This window comes from Nicotiana attenuata, unplaced genomic scaffold (genome assembly GCF_001879085.1).
Source record: "Nicotiana attenuata strain UT unplaced genomic scaffold, NIATTr2, whole genome shotgun sequence".
NCBI classification, from domain to species: domain Eukaryota; kingdom Viridiplantae; phylum Streptophyta; class Magnoliopsida; order Solanales; family Solanaceae; genus Nicotiana; species Nicotiana attenuata.
Window position 1 is genome coordinate 272,532 of NW_017671523.1, and position 12,184 is coordinate 284,715.

Sequence of the window (12,184 nt, forward strand, 5' to 3'; positions counted from 1 at the left end):
TTCTCGAGGCGGGCTCCTGATTGCTAAAACTTGAAATAAATGCCTATGTTCTCCGGGCGGGCTCCTGATTGCTAAAACATGAAATAAATGCCTCTGTTCTCCAGGCGGGCTCATGATTGCTAAAACTTGAAATAAATGCCTCTGTTCTCCAGACGGGCTCCTGATTGCTAAATCTTGAAATAAATACCTCTGTTATCCAGGCGGGCTCCTGATTGCTAAAACTTGAAATAAATGCCTCTGTTCTCCAGGCGGGCTCCTGATTGCTAAAACTTGAAATAAATACCTCTGTTCTCCTTTGCTAAAACTTGAAATAAATGCCTCTGTTCTCCGGGCGGGCTCCTGATTGCTTAAACTTGAAACAAATGCCTCTGTTCTCCAGGCGGGCTCCTGATTGCTAAATCTTGAAATAAATGCCTCTGTTCTCCAGGCGGGCTCCTGATTGCTAAAACTTGAAATAAATGCCTCTGTTCTCCAGGCGGGCTCCTGATTGCTAAAACTTGAAATAGATGCCTCTGTTCTCCAGGCGGGCTCCTGATTGCTAAAACTTGAAATAAATGCCTCTGTTCTCCAGGCGGGCTCCTGATTGCTAAAACTTGAAATAAATGCCTCTGTTCTCCAGGCGGGCTCCTGATTGCTAAAACTTGAAATAAATGCCTCTGTTCTCCAGGCGGGCTCCTGATTGCTAAAACTTGAAATAAATGCCTCTGTTCTCCAGGCGGGCTCCTGATTGCTAAATCTTGAAATAGATGCCTCTGTTCTCCAGGCGGGCTCCTGATTGCTAAAACTTGAAATAAATGCCTCTATTCTCCAGGCGGGCTCCTGATTGCTAAAACTTGAAATAAATGCCTCTGTTCTCCAGGCGGGCTCCTGATTGCTAAAACTTGAAATAAATGCCTCTGTTCTCCAGGCGGGCTCCTGATTGCTAAAACTTGAAATAAATGCCTCTGTTCTCCAGGCGGGCTCCTGATTGCTAAAACTTGAAATAAATGCCTCTGTTCTCCAGGCGGGCTCCTGATTGCTAAAAACTTGAAATAAATGCCTCTGTTCTCCAGGCGGGCTCCTGATTGCTAAAACTTGAAATAAATGCCTCTGTTCTCCAGGCGGGCTCCTGATTGCTAAAACTTGAAATAAATGCCTCTATTCTCCAGGCGGGCTCCTGATTGCTAAAACTTGAAATAATTGCCTCTGTTCTCCAGGCGGGCTCCTGATTGCTAAAACTTGAAATAAATGCCTCTGTTCTCCAGGCGGGCTCCTGATTGCTAAAACTTGAAATAAATGCCTCTGTTCTCCAGGCGGGCTCCTGATTGCTAAAACTTGAAATAAATGCCTCTGTTCTCCAGGCGGGCTCCTGATTGCTAAAACTTGAAATAAATGCCTCTGTTCTCCAGGCGGGCTCCTGATTGCTAAAACTTGAATTAAATGCCTCTATTCTCGAGGCGTGCTCTTGATTGCTAAAACTTGATATAAATGCCTCTGTTCTCGAGGAGGGCTCCTGTTTGCTAAACTTGAAATAAATGCCTCTGTTCTCCAGGCGGGCTCCTGATTGCTAAAACTTGAAATAAATGCCTCTGTTCTCCAGGCGGGTTCCTGATTGCTAAATCTTGAAATTATGCCTCTGTTCTCCAGGTGGGCTCCTGACTGTAACAAAATAGACAAAACAAAGAAAATTTTCTGCCCCAGTTTGGTGGCTGGGTACAGCATGTCAAATATTAAAAATTGGAAGCTAAATTTGAACTTAGTACTTCCCTGGTTTTCCAGGTGGGCTCCTGATTGCGATGCTTGAAAATGTATTCCCTTATTCTTCAGGTGGGCTCCTGCTTACTAACTCTGGAAAGTATCCCCCTGTTATCCAAGTGGGTTCCTGCTTTCAAAGAAAATTCTTTCTGCCCCTGTTTTAATCAAAGAAAGATTTGTTAATAGAAAATAGTGGTTAACTGCTGGCATTCTGTTGGCCATGCTCCCGCTTCCGACTTTGCTCTAACTTGCTTCTTTGGACTTGCTTTGACTTGCCATGACTTCCCGGTTGACTTTTCAACCTTCTGATCTTGATGACCCAAATGTTTTACCTTGTATTACTGTTTCGGTGTTTCTGTTCCCTTTTCGTGAAACTTTGCTTCTTCCCCCAATTATCTGATTATTCCACTGATTTTCATTGGTCCTTCATGTTTTACTTCTTTTGATATGTTCCCAACCTTGTNGCATGATCCTGAGGATGATGGAGAGGCCGAGTCTGAAGATGATGCCGAACTTGTGAAGAGCCTGAGCAAGCAGAGGAGGAAGGCCATTCAAGCTGCCCATCGGGGGAAGAGGAACTTTGCCTCCAGGAATACATACAAGGACAAAGGTGGGAAATCTTCACTGAGTTCAAAGGTCCATAAGCAATTGGGTGGCTGGTAAAGTACTGGAACCCCTGGAGGAGTCACACACTGGTAAAGAATATGGAAACTTTTCATTGCAAGATGGTTGTCTGCTATTCAGTATCTTTTGAAGGCCAATTTACGAAGTATATGATACCTCTTATTTCTTTGGTGCTAAGGTGTTGAAGGAATAGCCTGTAGAGGAGCTATCACTAAGGTACTTAATAATACAGTTTTGACTTGGATATGCATGTCCTAAATGTCTGTCTTGTATATTTAAAATTTTGGTAGCATGTTTGGCAGAACATTAAAGGCTTAAGATTCTTTTATTGTAGGTTTGTAGAAACAGTTTGTAGGTTTGAAGAACTTCGTGGACATTCTATTATTGGTCATAGTTATGCTATTTGATATTTGAATGGAGGGAAATATACTTGTGCTACTTGGAATAGTTGGGTGGCAACTAGCACTAGTTTAGTAGCGCAACAGCTGAGTAAAAGCTCCATGATCACAGTATGGTCTGCTGGAGACAGATGAAATCCCCTTCCAAAAGTTGAATTTCAAGGCTAAGAATCATGTTTTAATGTTTTTGAGCGACAAAGAGCTGAGGGTTTTTCTTCTTCTAAATAAAGCCATGAATGGACCTCATTCCCGTTGTTGACTGTTTGGGTTAAATTTTATTTGAGGTTCAATTTTCAGTTGGTCATCTCTTCATTCACAAAATTACTCTAACTTCTTCACTGTAAAAAGATTACTTTAAATTCTCGTGAAGATGTTCTACGTAAACAGCCTCTCTACCTTCAAGAGCCTCTCTACCTTCAAGGTAGGGGTTTGTTGTTCTTCTCGTGAAGATGTTCTTGTCGGGAAAGACATGTTGTTAAGTTACTTAGTATTACCCATGGTAAATGTTACAGCAGGGCTACTGCCGTTCAGGATAAGGGAAGCGGTCATATGCTTAGCTTGCTAAGAGGGATTCTTACCTTGGCTTGTAACGACAGTATATGATTTTCATCCTCTAAAACTTTTGTATGCTTGTGGCGACACGACTCTCGTGTGTCTTAATTGTGTTTTACGTCATTCTCCTATCTCAAATTGGTGAAAGTAGTTGAAAAGCTATCCTGTAGGATCCTTAGTTCTAATTCCAGGCGACCAGCTTGCATTATTACTATGCACAGGTTGCTGATATGATGTTTTTCTTTTGATTGTTTGGAGCTCTGATAACACTATAAGATGTTATAATGATGTTGTACGATTTGATAAATAACCTCCCTTATATCCTCTTCCTTTTAATAAGTACTCTGATTATTAACTTTTCATGGAGTACACTATTTGATATGACTGTGCTCTTAGATTGTAGGAAGATAATATCTTCTTATGCTCGTTTCAGCCTTGTTTTGTCTTTTGCCTTTTGTGAGAACTATTTTGGTACCATTACCTTTGAATTATAAAAGGGCAGCCCGGCGCACTGCAACAAAAAACAATCAGAGGCAATGGAACTCACATGAACAGTGCAACATGTAGAAACATTCGACATGTTGTGCTCTTCTCATTTAACCCATATCAGAGAAATCTTGAAATTCATATTGTTTAGAAAGAGGGAATTAAAGATGAAATACGAAAGCTTGTGGAATCTGCTTTTGTGAATTTTGTTAGCCGCAGATGGAAATTGGTGTTGAAACTTAATGCCATTTTTGAGAAATCTGTTTAGTTTAGGGTTTATGACTAAAAGTGTCCCCTTTCTACATTTACATTAAGGCAGATAGCTATAAAGGTGTATATATGACGGACCAAAATAGACCAACCCTAATACACTAACCGCCATTTTGATCATTTTCTCTTGTTGCTTTTCAGCTAATAAATATATACTACGATTTGTTTAGAGTATGAGTTTGTAACATCAAATGTCTTATTTGTACAAACCCTTTAACAGTGTGTGATGCTTGAATTTATGTCTTCGTGTAAAGGATTAGCTGCTAAACATCATGAAATATCAAAGCATTTACCTCATCTCAGGTGGTTAAGGGAATACTAGCTTTCCAGCTACCTCTAAGTCGATTGTAACTTCCTTTTGGAGATGAATAAAATGCTTAAAGTTTTGTTTTTTCTCAAAAAAATAAAAATAATAAAATCATGTCAGCTTGCAGTGTTGCAAATAACAATATCACTTGCCAAACTGGGAGACCTATTTAAGGTTCGTAAAAATGAATGATTGTAGTCTTAACGTGATAAGAGGGGTTGCTCTGATCGTAAGCAACCTTCACTTCCAACCCAGGGGTTGTGAGTTCGAGTCTTCCCAAGAGCAAGGTGAGAAGTTCTTGGAGGGAAGGATGTCTGAGGGTTTATTTGGAAACAGCCTCTATACCCCAGGGTAGGGGTAAGGTCTGCGTACACACTACCCTTCCAGACCCTACTAAGTGGGATTATACTGAGTTGTTGTTATTGTTGTTGTTGTAGTCTTAACGTGATATTTTAGTATTAAAGTACTGTAAACAGAGACTTTAAATACAATTAGAGTTGCACAGCGGCTTGGTTCCAATATTAAATGAAACTACAGTATATATGAATGAACTAATTGGACCAACTTTTATATTCGGCAGACAAGATTACGGCCTGCTTGCCGTTTTGATCAGTGAACTTACAGAGGAACTTGACTTAGGCAGGCTTTTCCTTAAGGAGATTGAATGCCATAGGAGATTTGCTGTGGGAAATCTGTTTAGTTTAGGGTTTAGCTTTTCCTTTAGGAGAATGACTAAAATAGGTACACTTCAGTATCACGTATTGGTTTTTTACTTCGGTAGCTGAAGTTCGGGAAAAGTCGCTCGCCGGAAGTTTTAAAACACGCTGCAATTATGATGATCGTCAGGATTTTGCACAAATTCTGATGGATTACTAGAACTTTTTAGCATTGTGGCTGGAAATTTTGGTGATCATCATAGTTTATGGTGCTTCAATATTCTGGCAGGTACTTCAAACTTCTAGGTGTTAGACTTCTTTATAGCAACATCCAACATTCCTACAAGGCCAATATCTATGTGACCGTCTTTTCGTGGACAGATCACGACCCCTAGAAAAGCTACCATGAAAGCCAACCTCCGCCGGGCCTCCCATTTATCTTTGTTCCCGGCGTGTGTCAAACCGGTGTTAGGCTCCTCGAAACCTCGCGGGTTGCCGTATCGGTGGTATAAGAAATGGAGTGTGCAACACCCTTCTGCTAGATGCTTATCTTGAATGTCCCGACTAATGTTCAATAAATCCAAAAATCTGTGAAGGGTTACCGGTCTCGGCGCCAATGGATATCGACCCCTGAGGTTTTCGTTAAGACCCTCATATCCCGCCATCTCCTCTAGTGTGGGTGTAAGCTCGAAGTCCGAGAACCGGAATACGTTACGAGTTGGGTCCCAAAAAGGTACCAATGCTTCAATAATATCCGTTCTTGGCTTAATGTTCAACAGTCCGACGAGGCCACCCAGAATATTTACCACTGTTTCCTGCTACCTTTTCCTAAGTCGTTCCACCACATGTGAAGCTTCAAAGGGATCTCACTCAGGACTGAGAAGGTTTCAATGTCAACTGTACTCATCCTGCACATTTATTTAATGGAATTTAATGACTTATTTTAACCTAAAAGGAAAAATGTGGCTATTTAAATGACTCATTTTGACTTAAAAGAAAAAGCTACTGTTTTTCAAAATTTTCATTTAAGAAAACAAAGACTCGTTTTTGCAAATACGGCCATTCAGCACTTCCGGGAGGGAGATTTAAGGCTGTGCCCGCAAACCATTTAAAAATGACTCAGGGTGGCCGTTCTTGCAAAAACAGCCTTCCGGCGTCCTTTTGGGGACATTCGGCTTATTTTAAACAAGGATGGCATCACTCGACTTATTTTGACAAGAATTAATGTTTTGGTATTTTTGGCTATTTTTTGCAAAAGGGGAGGTTGGACCCGATGAGGGTTGCCTACGTATCTCACATCCGGTGAGAATCAAACCAGCGTAGTTCGGGCAGTTTTGTCAAAACCTAATATTTGTTAAAAGATCTTTTCATTTCTTTTCAAATATTCTATTTTTTATTTTTTCAAAAATCCGGCAGCATTTCGGTACTATTTGGGCATCGGTTTTTTCCAAACAAGTGGTTACCCTCACTTAACCCTAACACTGCTATTTTTCTCAATTTTCTCTCATTATACACAAGCCGGTCAACATGCAAATCCAAAGCAAATGAATGCACAAGTAGCACGTAAGATGCATCAGGATTGTCTTTTCATTTCACGTCACTTGTCCTAGACGGACCCAACCCCTGTGTTGAGTCCCCTCAGTCAAATGCACATGATGCAAACAAACGTTCCTACTAGGGAACCGGCATGAGGTTTTGTTCTTCTAGGTTTAAACCCTAGGTTTATTGGTCTAGACCTGGCTTACCCGAGCGGACAACTCGAGCCGAGGGGGAGGCAGCGTACCGGGGATACAGAAGCTCCGTCAGCTTAGCAACTTATCCAAACCTCGTTCTAAATGGGAAAAGACTCTAAACAGAAGAGAAGCTACACGAAGTGCACCCTTCTCCATGATGTAGAAGACTCAGAGAGAGGAAGGGATTCGTAACAGTTTATATATACAATTCAACAAATATCAAAGCGGTAAAACATTTAGCACGTGTAGCATGGAACATGTAGGAAAATCAGATAAAGCCAAATATAACAATTATACTAAGCTCAAATTCTGAACCCTGAACAAAAAGTTCTGGGTTCTTTTCCCCAGCAGAGTCGCCAGAGCTTCACACCTCCTTTCTTTACTACACCTGGAAGGGGGATAATAAATGGAGTTTTTCCAATTAAAGGACAATCGAAACGGGATTCGTTTTGATAAAAATCAGAGTCGCCACTTGGGAGATTTATGGTGTCCCAAGTCACCGGTTTGAATCCCGAATCGAGGAAAAGGTTTGACTCTGTTTAACAGGCGCGAACCAGAAATCCGAGTAAGGAATTCTGTTAACCCAGGAGAAGGTGTTAGGCACTCTCGAGTTCCGTGGTTCTAGCACGGTCGCTCAACTGTTATATTCGGTTTATTTATCTGATTTTAATACATTTTGAACCTATGTGCAAATTTTAGCTTTTAACCGCTTTTATTCAATTTTTTTAAAGAATGTTAAACGTCGTTTAAAATATATCTTTGGATCGCGTCACATGAAATGCACCAATCATGTTAGACTAAGAAGAGCCTTGGGTTCGCAATCCTAAACATATTTTATTCAACGTTTTGGGATTTGGATTTGGGTCGCATGAAATGCACACCCGAGTTTAGGAAGGTAAAATTATTAAAGAACGTGCCTAAAAGCAACTACGCGTTGTTAACTTTGCGAGGGCCATGAAAATTTAGCTAATATGGTACGCTCGAGTACTAAGTATTTTAAATAACAATTAAAGAGGGCCACACAATTTGTAATTTTATTTGGCGCGGCGCAACTCAATTTGTTTAAAAGGACATCCTAAAGATGAGCTACTATTAGCTATTAGGATTCGTCTCTACTCCTAAACCCTAATTAGTTGACATTATGAATTAACTAACATCAAGGTATTCAAGAAAAATTGGGTCCCAAGATCAATCCAAACTCGAACAGGACGCTCCCCGTTACTGAAGAGACCCTTAACTCGAGTATGCAACTTAACTTGAAAGGCCCAAACTCCACCATTTAATTTTAACGCCATTAAATCCAAAAGTGACTCTGGAATCCCACTACTTTGGGCCCGAAACCAACCTAGCCAAAAATGAGGCCCAATAGCCCCAATAACACCACAGGAGCGCAGGAATTAGATCTCATGGTTGGCCCTTTTTGGGCCTGAACGGAGGCCCCAAATCCCCACGAGGTACTACTCGAAATGGGCCTCAGAAGTCATGCCTTCGATCCCAATCAACAACAGAAGGCAACTCGAATTTTAAAAACACAATAACAAACAAATAAACATCACACAACCTGAAAATGATATCAACCGTTACATTAATGATCAAGAGTATTGGTGGCTTGATTGAAACAATTAACCATATGATCACAGTTCAGTCAAATTCATACATGAGCCCATGACTAATTTACTTGATTATCAACTTACTGAATTAAAGGAGTCCCTCAACCACCTAATACCCACAGTCATAGATTGCATTAGACATATATCTAGCATTTCTGATGAAACTTAAAATCAAATGATCCAATTATGAATTTAGAAGTCTCAGTCCATTTTAAACACATACTAAAGCTCAAATGCCATCCAAATCTGTCACGACCCCAATCCCGGTCGTGATGTCGCCCAACACTGATGCTAGGCAAGCCCGACCAATTAAATACTCTCAACCCAAATACGTAATTCGTTAACAAATAATACGATTAAAAATAGCAAATGCCAAGGTTCCAATCCGAATCTAAATAAAGTAGTACGAAAAATAATAACGAATATTCCAAACCTTCCCCAATAGATCTGGAGTCACGAGTCTAGAGCCTCTAGATGTAATAGAGTAACATATATCCATAGTGATAAAGAAGTCTAGAATATGAAAAAAAAATAGATGAAACAAAGGAGAGGAGTCGGGTCCTGCGGACGTCAGGCAGCTACCTCGACAACTCCTGAAGATAAAATCCAAGAAGACAGCAAACAGCTCCACTAAGTCTCCGGAGCACCTGAATCTGCACACATGGAGCAGGGAGTAAAGTGAGTACTTCCAACTCAGTGAGTAATAAACATATATAATGGCTGAAAGTAAGAAATTCCAAAATATTACAATATAAAGCTATAATGAGCGATTCAGCAAATTAAACGGTGGAACAACAACAATACCAGGACAAGTAAGACAAATAGGTATAAATGCATGAATGCAATGCAATGCATATGACCGATGCGGCGCGCAGCCCGATCCATTTGGGTACCCGCGCTCACTGTGGGGGTTCAGACTCCGGAGGGGCTCCTACAGCCCAAGCGCAATATCATCGTAGCATTCGCTGCGGCGTGCAGCCCGATCCACACTTAGTCCAAATATATATATGCATGCAAGCCACTCGAGCATAGTCAAATTGTTCATTTTTAGTTTCAATTATTAGGAATTATAGAGCTAAGTGTTTAAACCTTTATTTATTTACTAAGCATTTCGAGGCAGTGTCTAACTCAGGACTGATATCATGAAATATGCTAAGCATCATGGAAGCAGTGATAAGGATCCCTGAAGGATGCAAACGATAGGCACAAAGCCCCAAACATATTCATAAAATCCAAGTAGGATGATTACCAACAATTTCTAGTCAAGAACACAGTACGAACATCAATCGGAACGGACTAGGTCACAATCCCAGTCACAATCGACCCCGCACTCGTCATAGAGTACGTGTCTCGCCTCAATATAGCATCACAATGTGATATACCGGGGTTTCAAACCCTCATGTCATCATCTACATCTATTACTCACCTCAAGCCGGCCACAAGTCTAGCTCGTTATGCCTTTGCCTTTCGAATCAACCTCTTCGCACGCCGAATCTGATTAAAACCACAACGAATACATTACAATAGGCTAAAGAAACATAACCCAATCGAAAAGACTCGAAAAACACCAAAATTCAGTAAGTTGGCAAAAGCCGAGCCCCGGGCCCACTTCTCGAAAAATTACGAAATTTACATCACTGGATTACTCGTCTCGTCACGAGTCTACACATACCAATTTTACCAAAATCGAAGTTCAAATGCCCTTTCAAAATCCGTTTTTACATCACAACTTTTCAAGCCATGGCTTGACCCGTTTTTTATGAACTTTCCACAATTTACATGTAATTTCTACCATAAAATCGAATATTTAGACCAAGGAACTTACCTCCAATTGATTCTCAGTCAAAGCCCTCGAAAATTCTCGCTCAAAACTCTCAAAACCGCTTAAAAATGGTGGAAACCAACTCTTTTTCGCGGATGAAATTTAATATTTTAAACCCTCCTGTAACAGTTATTTTTTGCTTCTGCGGTCAGAAGTCCGCTTAAGCGGTTTTCATTAAAACCGCCCTTTTCGCTTATGCGACTCCAGATGCGCTTCTGTGGTTCTCTCAACAACCGTTTCTGCGGTAAAATATCCGCTTATGCGGACCCGCTGAAGCGACCATCTTTCCGCTTTTGCGGAGATTTCCTAACCCAGGCCTGACCGCTTCTGCGGTCTATTTTCGCAGAAGCGGAAATATCAGATGACAGCAGCAACAGACCTGCAACACTCCTCAAAACTCTCGTTCAACCACCCGAATTCACCCCGAGGCCCCCGGGACCTCAACCAAAAACACCAATACATCCTAAGACCTCGTTCAAACTTGTTCTCATCCTCAAAACACATCAAACAGCGCTAAAACCATTAAATCACATCGAATTCAAGCCTAAGTTTCTTAAAAACTTCCGAATTACGCATTCGATCAAAAGCCCGACCAAACGATGTTCGAATGACCTAAAAATTTGCACACATATCCAAAATCACTTAACGAAGCTACAGCAACTCTCGAAATTCCATTCCCACCCCCGGATCAAATTCTCACCCATCCACCGGAATTCGCCAAAATACTATCCTCGCCAATTCAAGCCTAATTCTACACCGGTCCTCCAAAATCAATTCCGATCGCACTCCCAAGTCACAAATCATCCCCCGAAGCTAACCGAATCACCGGAAATCACATCCGAGCCTTCTAACTCATAAGTCAACGTCCGGTTGACCTTTCCAACTTAAGCTTCCTTAAAGAGACTAAGTGTCTCATTTCCTATCCAAACCAATTCAATTCAACTATAACTCACTCATTGCTGATAATGAAACATGAAGAAGCAGTAAATGGGGGAAACGGGGCTGAAATACATGAGACGACGGGTCGGGTCGTCACATCCTCCCCAACTTAAACCAACACTCGTCCTCGAGCGTACCCAGAGTTGTCCTAGAAGCTAACCAACAACTAAATAACTTTACCAAGCATATTCCCCGGGGTGATCTCACGTCACCCTATCTCATATAGGTCCGACAACACAATATAGCCGAAATCTCACAGTCCATTTAAACCATAAACCATAGAACCACATTTCACTTTCCGAAATCATACACAATATCAGAACCTCATATCTATACCCAGAATAAACCCGAACCAGCTGTAATAACCCATACTTGCAACCTCAGGTGAAATCATATGATATACCACATAATCCAAACACTCGAAACGATAGCCTCTATTTACAGCAGTTGCCCATAATAACCAAATTCCGATAGAAAACCTTTTATTAGCTAAAGTCTTATTCCAACACTTCCATATACTGCCAACAACAAATGAAACACGGGACAAACCGTAACCATTCCTCAGATCAACCATTCATGAAGCCACTTCCCTTTGACTAATATCACAACATATTTCCGGGCCATACCCTGATATTATCTTTCTAACAAGCTGCAATCAATTCTGTTCATATTCATTAATGACTCTAAGGATCACCTCGAATCCAACACACCACTCTGGTGATATGATACCTCAATACAGGCCTAAGCCACAACTTGCATAATACGCGTACCAACAAGAAACGACCTGAATATACTCAAATCATGAAAATAACTCAAACAAAAGAGCTGTACTTCAAGCTCATCAGTATCATCACAACACAAGGCTGAGACCCCGTCTCACATCATAGAAATAGAACACCTGAATCTACCCCGAAAGGTCATAACTCAATGCAGCCTCGCTACAATGCGCAGTCCTATCCAAACACCGTTACACATGGAGCACCTCAAGACAATGTGATCAAAATTCGATAGCCACACACAATTTGATGTCTGAAACCAAGGCAATTCATTGCA

At 41.0% G+C, this 12,184-nt stretch overlaps 1 long non-coding RNA gene across 2 annotated transcripts; it reads left to right on the plus strand.

The window, feature by feature from the left end:
* The first annotated feature begins 2,204 nt into the window (after positions 1 to 2,204).
* Positions 2,205 to 3,632, plus strand: LOC109208787. 2 transcript variants are annotated; one of them, XR_002065265.1, is made up of 3 exons: positions 2,205 to 2,429; positions 2,537 to 2,574; positions 2,693 to 3,632. It is a non-coding gene; the product is annotated as an uncharacterized LOC109208787 (long non-coding RNA). The 2 variants fall into 2 exon arrangements; XR_002065264.1 differs by having other exon boundaries at positions 2,205 to 2,574.
* The last annotated feature ends 8,552 nt before the right edge of the window (positions 3,633 to 12,184 follow it).